The sequence below is a fragment of the Electrophorus electricus genome, chromosome 15 (assembly GCF_013358815.1).
Source record: "Electrophorus electricus isolate fEleEle1 chromosome 15, fEleEle1.pri, whole genome shotgun sequence".
NCBI classification, from domain to species: domain Eukaryota; kingdom Metazoa; phylum Chordata; class Actinopteri; order Gymnotiformes; family Gymnotidae; genus Electrophorus; species Electrophorus electricus.
The window spans coordinates 18579777-18586569 of record NC_049549.1 but is presented as its reverse complement, the minus strand read 5'-3'; positions in this window follow the sequence as shown (position 1 = coordinate 18586569).

Sequence of the window (6793 nt, the reverse complement as noted above, 5' to 3'; positions counted from 1 at the left end):
AGCTTAATGTCTTTTGGACTAAATTCTGCAGAATTATGCTGTGTTCGCGCTCAGCTTTACACATTTTGTGTATGAAATTACACACACACACTATAAAATATTTATAAAATATTCCCAAATATTTACCTCACATAGTGAATAAGGTTCTCACCAACAGACAAATTCCTTAATTTCATCTGTCAAGTGCAGTGTGAAGTGCGTCTAAATCAGGGGCTAAAAGGCTGAAATGTCAATGTAGCTGATAACAATCCTGCCTAGTAGATGTCATGGAGGACATCGTTAATGAATATCTGGAAAAACAGGCAGTGTAAGAAAGACTGACAGGCATAATCAGATATTCATAATGTCCAGATGTTGTGGCAAAAGTGGTTTTCCACTTACCACTTTTCTTCACGCGGATGAGATTATAAGCGTTTCTAAGATCTAGCTTGGTGAAAGAATTAACTCCATGGAGCTAGTAGTAAAAGGTATGAGTATTATTTCTTTGTGATGGTGTTCAAGATCCCAATAGTCTATTCATGGACGTAGACCACTTTTTTTTTTTGGTCTTTTTTTTTTTTTTTTTTTTTTGCCTTTTTTTCGCCACGAAGAACCTGGCTGCAGCTGGGGAGGTAGATGGCTGAATGAAGCCCCGAGCCAAAGCTTCTTGGACTTAAGTATCCATAGCTCTTTGTTCTGAGGAACGAAGAGTTGGTAAAATACAGGGAACATTGTAGTAGAAAACCCTTGCATTCGTTAGGTTTCCTGTTATACATTTCTGGCTTGCTCAATGGAAAGACAGCTTTAGGTTGTCCAGCAGGGGCAGGTGTAACTTGAGAGTTTGGCGAAACCTCAGGAGAGTGTATGAGCTGACATTATGAAGGAGTTGTCCGTCATTATGCAATGATGTGGATGACAGTACAAAAGGATAGGCACAAGGATAAATGAGATCAGTCCAAAGTATGTAAAAACGAGTGCAGTACAATAAGATGAACAAACCAGAAATGGATAAGTTAGAGACAATAACCAGAGAGACAAACACAGAAACCACTCAGTACTCATGGAGGATACATGTTAATACTTTGCCACAGGTAAGTGGAACCAGAAAAGTCAAATATGCAGATGAAATGGGGAACAGGTTGAATCAAACAATAATCAGTGGAGGCGGATCGAAGAGGCTAGCTGTGATTGGTGCAACTGGATGGAGTGACAGGCAGGCCATTGGCTGCTGGCTAATGGGGGATGTAGTCAGAGGCAGGGAGCGTGACACAACGGTTGTTGTTATTAAAATGGTGTTGAGAAATAAAAGTGGAATACATGATGGAGTAGAAATGCAGGGAAGCAAAACTGGGCAAAAACAAAGCTACCATAACAGCAATAATGGTGTTTAACTAAGCTCATGACCTCGACTTTGACATCTGCACAATGGCTGGAACCGGGGACAGCATGTAGTAGGGGGATCATACAGAAGGAAGAACAAAGGGGCAACACAACAGACTCGACTGGAGTCAGGACAGGAGATGCAACTGGGGATTAGGTGCTGTTCAATGGGTAGAATATACAGGTGGACTGGAAAACAGGCAGGACACGTGATTGCAAAGAAGGTTGGGAGATAGGCTGGATGGTGGACTGGATAACAGGACTGGAGCATGGAGGATGGGTGACCAAGACAAAACCAGGAAAGTTTAATCGAGAAACTTGGAAGGAGACGAGAAGACTGAGGGTCAGCCACAATAGGCTAATTGGCAGGTGGCCCTAGGAGCAGGCTTGAAGGCCAAAAGGGAGTAGGAAACAGGAGGCTGGGTGGCATCATTCATGCCAGGAACAGGAAGCTGGGCAGCTTCTGAGGAACAAATGCATAAAGAAATCCCTGGGTGTTCCCTCAGGCCCGCAGTTCCTATCACACATAGTACAGAAGAAGGGCTATGAGGGAGCCAGACATAAGGACATATTGCCCTCCCAGTTCATAAAAGCCATCCTTCTGGAGAGCCAGAACTATGAGGACCAGGTAAACCTTCATGGTGTGGGACAAGGAGACTCTCCGGACTGGTAAAGCCTTGCTCATACACCCCTTTGCCTGATACAGCATTGCCTTGTGCAGATACTTAATAGTGGCAACATCAAAACCAAGAACAGAAAAACAAAACTATGGAACTAGTTTTAAAAATAAAACCGAACCAAGGAGTGTGAATGACCAAGGTAATAAAAGGTTATCAACACACAGGCAGAAACTAACAAACACAGGAAAGCACATGACCACATGAAAGTGGAACTAAATGAAAACCTAAAAACAATGCATGGCAAAAATCTCACCATGGGAACTATGACTCCAGAGAAGGCAAAACTGACAGTTGGTAGAACATCATTAACAGCTTAGATTAGGAATTTTATTCAGCTGGGCTTGGCTTTCTAAAGCTCCTCCCATGACTTTGCATTCCACCACTCACTCCCATCTTATCCAAGTTCCCTGCTGCCACATTCCAACTGTTCTTGCTCACTCCTCATCTGATGCTCATATCACATTCTGTATTAGCAACCTCCAGTCCTTCCCCTGCACCTTGTCATAGCAAGTGTCAAGGAAGGCTGTTCATCTATCAGGAGGGACACGCCCACTGCTGCTCATAACCACACCAAGCACATGCCACAGTCCAAATCACGTATTTATTAACCCTATGCACCTGTTCCTTGTTTTCTCTGTCTTATTATTTAAGCACACAGGTACCTGAAGTTAGTGCTGCTGGACCTTAGAACAATGCACTGCTCAATAGCTCTATGCTAACTGAAGCCATTTGTTTCCTTTGTCGCTGCATTGAAGGTTGTCATTCCTTCATTTCAGCCTCACCTCTTGCTCACTTTGTCGCCACTGTCACAGAATGTGTAGCCAACTGTGAGTGAAGTGAGCAGTCCTGACTGAGCACACCTGCGGGCTGTTCAGGTGGCAGCACTTGAAAAGCAGATGTAGGAACTAGGCGTTCTGTGGTGTAAGGAACCTCTCCCCAAGAGCCGAGTGACTCTGCCTACTATGTCTCCTGCTCCTGAGGGGGTAATCAGCACCCCGAGGTTTATGGAGGAGAACCCGATAGCTGTGAGGGATTCGTGGTCCAGTATAAATTGTTTTTGGTTTATCAGCACCTTCTGCCCAACCATGTGAAGGTGTCCTTCATGATCTCCCGACTCACAGGGCAAGCTCATGCCTGGGGAGCTGTGCTGGTGACTAACTCGTCTTAGGCAGGGCCAGTGTGTTCTTCCTGAAGAAGAAAGATGGGGGGCTGAGGCCATGCGTGGATTATTGAGGGCTAAATGAGCTACTGGTAAAATGTCCTTATCCACTCCCCCAGTCTCAGCCGCTGAGGGTAAATCGATACTTCACAGAGCTAGACCTATGCAGTGCATACATCCTTGTACGGATCAAGGAGGGAGACGAATGGAAGACATGTCCTCTGGCCACTACGAGTACTTGGTTGTAGCCATGGCTCCCTCCATATTCCAAGCGTATATTAACGAGGTCTTAAGGGGGTTTCTGGGTAGATCTGTTGTCACATATACCGACGACATCCTCATCTAGTCCTCCTTTGACCAACATGTGTATGAGGTACGTGTAGTACTCTGTAACCTCTTATGTAAACGCCTCTACTATAAGTTGGAGAAATGTGAGTTCCACGGCAGTGAGGTGTTTTCTAGGATGCATCATTCAGGAGAGATTTGTACGCATGCAACTCTGTAAGGTAGAGGTGGTAACAGGCTGGCCGAGACCCCAGACACGCTGGGAGCTACAGCTATTCCTGGGGTTTGCCAAGTTCTACCGGAGGCTCATCAGGTCCTTCAGCACCCTGTCCAGGCTCCTCACGGACCTACTCTGGAAACAAGCTAAATGGTTGAGATGGAGTGTTAAGGCATAGGTGTTAGAGAACCTAAAATCCACCTTCTTTACTGCTCTAGTACTGCAGCAACCCTACCCAGCGAAGCAATTCATGGTTGAGGTGGACACCTGGAATGTGGGAGTTGGGGCTGTGCTGTCCCAATACATGGGGAAGGATGGCAAGTTAAAGACCATAGACTACTTTTCCCATAAGTTGAACCCATCCAAGCATAACTACGGGGTCGGTGATTGTGAGCTTCTCGCGATGAAGCTAGCATTTGCAGAGTGGAGGCACTGGCTGGAGGGAGTACAACACCCTTTTATGGTAATAACTGACCACAAGTACCTGGAGTACCTCCAAGCCACCAAATAGTTAAACTCCAGACAGGCTTAGTGGTCCCTCTTTTTCTCCCGATTTGCTTTTCACATTACCTACAGACCAGGGGAGAAACACATGCAGGCAGACATCCTCTCCAGGCAATACACCGCTGAAGCGCAATCCACAAATCAGGAGCGAGTTCTCTTCCTCTCATGCTTCTTGGCATCTGTACGATGGGACTTAGACCGCAGCATTGAAGCAGCCAACGCTCATTCTCACTGCCCACCCCATCAGCTCTACATTCTGCCCAGACACCGCAGAGCCCTCATCACATGGGTACACACCTTTTGGGGACGGGACGGGACATCCAGGATCGGCTTGCACAGTGCAACTATTGAGTGAACGCTACTGGTGACCGGCAATGCATAAAGACTTGGTTAAATACATGGCCTCGTGTGCAGAGAGTGTACATGGCAAAGCGCCACATACTACAGGTAAACTGCTTCCCTTACCTACTCCCCTACGCCTCTTGTGTCACATATTCAAGGCACTACCCAATGCTCTGAAGACAGCCGACTGCTCTTTGGCCACATATTCAGAGAGTTTGGGCTTCCCAAAGACATCATGTCTGACAGGGGGTGGGTTCAGTTCACATCGCGGATGTGGCATGAATTATTGGGGAAGCTAAACATCACAGTTACCCTGACGGACAGGTAGAGAGAGCTAACCAGGAGTTGGGTAATTTTCTACGCTTGTACTGTCAGCGATACGAGACGTGGTGTACTTACCTCTCCTGGGCAGAATTACTTGCCTCTCTTCGCCATGCAGGGACAAAACCAATCCCCTTTGAGTGTGTTTTAGTCTACCAACCACCACTATACCCCTGGAACTCCCCTACGTCTGAGCAGCCCACTGGGAGGAAAACACCGGCGGTTGCTTTCTTCCATCATAACCTTCAAGAGGAAGGCAAATAAGAGGTGTGGAGAGACCCCATGATACGAACCTGGAGACAAGGTATGGGTGGGCACGAAAGATGTCCGGATGGGACCTGCAGGCTAGCTGTGTGCCAAGTATGCCAGTCCATATAGTCACATACCGTATAGGTTTGCCAGGGAGCAGCTGTGCATCAATGGCTTTCCATGTCTCATCCCTGAAGCCTGTGGTGGAGTGTCCCCTCACTGAAGAGGAGGATCCCTTAGCTACACCACCTCCGCCGCTGGAGGTGGAGGAAGAACCCACCTACAAGGTGCGTGCCTTGCTGGACATGAGGAGGAGAGGCACCCAGCTGCAGTACCTCAGGGACTGGGAGGGGTTCGGCCTGGAGGAGTGTTGCTGCCTTTTATTTCCTTTGTTGCTGCATTGCAGGTTGTCATTCTGTATTATGGAGAACAAAGACTCCTTCATTTCACCCTTGCTTTTCATTCCCTCTGTGTCAGCAGCGTCACAGCAAGGTCCAAAAGGAACCATAGAATCCCGCTGGCACTAAAGTCTCCATAACAGCATCACAAAATTTGCCATTAGAAAGTCTACTATGAATGCATGAGAACATTGTGTAGCGCGTTTTAGTTTTAAAGGCTTGCTTTCTGTGCAATGTATGTTTCCCTTAGACTAGAGTACTGTGTTTGAAATAAATGTTTACGTGATGTCACCAGCAAGTAGAGGTGTATGCATGTGGAAAGACAGCATGAGGGCTTTGTCCAGGGAGAGAAACAGCATGGAGGAGAGTGTGCATGTTAAGAGACATAATCTAGAGCTGTGTGCACATGAGGAGATGGCACATACAGCTGTGTGTATGTCGAAAATGCATAGGGCTGTGTATACATGGAGAGAGGGCATGTAGGGTTGTGTGCACATGGAGTGGCATTTGGCACACAGTCCTCATATACTCTGCAGTCATTTCACCTTTGAGTTTTGCACAGATCATAAAAAAAGATTTATAATACTGCTTTATAGAACTTTGGCAATCATTTTTGCCTTACTTTGGAAATGACCAGATTTCTTTTTGGTTCTTTCTTTATTTAAAAAATATCAAAGTGTACATACCACAGAGCTTAGCCAAGACATAACAGCGATACAAAAACTGTTAAAATGTTAGATAATGAATTGTTGTGAGACAACATTATGACTAATACTGTGTGGGCTCCCAGGTAATTGAAAAGCCTTTTGTTGGCCTTCTAATAAAGGCTGTTGGTCTTGGATGGTGCCCTATGACAACATATATTGTGCTCACTGTTCATCTGATATTGTTTTCAAAGTACCCATGCCCTCTTGAAATTCAGAAAAAATCTCTACTGTAAAACACTGAGGCAGAACTAGTCATGCAACCACCAAAATGCCTGGCAAAGACTCCTGAACATGTCATTGAAGAACAGGCTACAGGCCCTTATGTCTCCTGTGCACTCAAGGGTGATGTAATGTAGCTCAATCTCACCAAACCATCCACATCATTCATAGGTCTGTGTGAGGCCTCCTTAGTTAAGGAGTTGCATTCTGTCCTGTATGATTCTGTACAGAAGCCAAGGAACCATACAGTGGGAAAGGCATTAAGATGTACTAGTGACTATGGCATCATCAGTATATGATACACCGGGGACTGTGCATTCAGATTGGGTCAGATGAGCAGAGAAATGCATGTG